Genomic DNA, 418 nt, shown 5'->3' with positions numbered 1-418 from the left:
CAGGGGTGCCAGTGCTCAGGGACGTGCCCCGATGCCATCGTGCAGCCCTGTCCGGGAGTAACCCCAACCGCGGCGGGACGGGGAGCTGCTGGGCCCTGCCCGCCCAACCCCCGCCAAGAGGGAACCGGGGACACCGGGGCCCGCGCTGGCACTGCGCCGCAGTGACACACAGTCGCTCTGAGGCTGTTTTAACCAGAAGTCTTTTAAGCTGGAGTGCTGATGTTTTAGGTTTGCTACAAAAATAAAAGGAAAAAGGCCCAATGGATCAGGAATAGCCCCCCGCAGAAGGGACTGCTCACCCAGGGACTGCTCACCCAGGGGCAGCCACCGCTTCGGCCCAAAGGCACAGCAGCACCAAAAGAGAAAATACAGCGCCCGCCGCGTCCGAGGGACCACGCGAGCTGCCAGGCTGACCAGT

Source organism: Eurypyga helias, unplaced genomic scaffold (assembly GCF_000690775.1).
Source record: "Eurypyga helias isolate BGI_N326 unplaced genomic scaffold, ASM69077v1 scaffold30062, whole genome shotgun sequence".
NCBI lineage: Eukaryota > Metazoa > Chordata > Aves > Eurypygiformes > Eurypygidae > Eurypyga > Eurypyga helias.
This window is presented reverse-complemented; position numbering follows the sequence as displayed.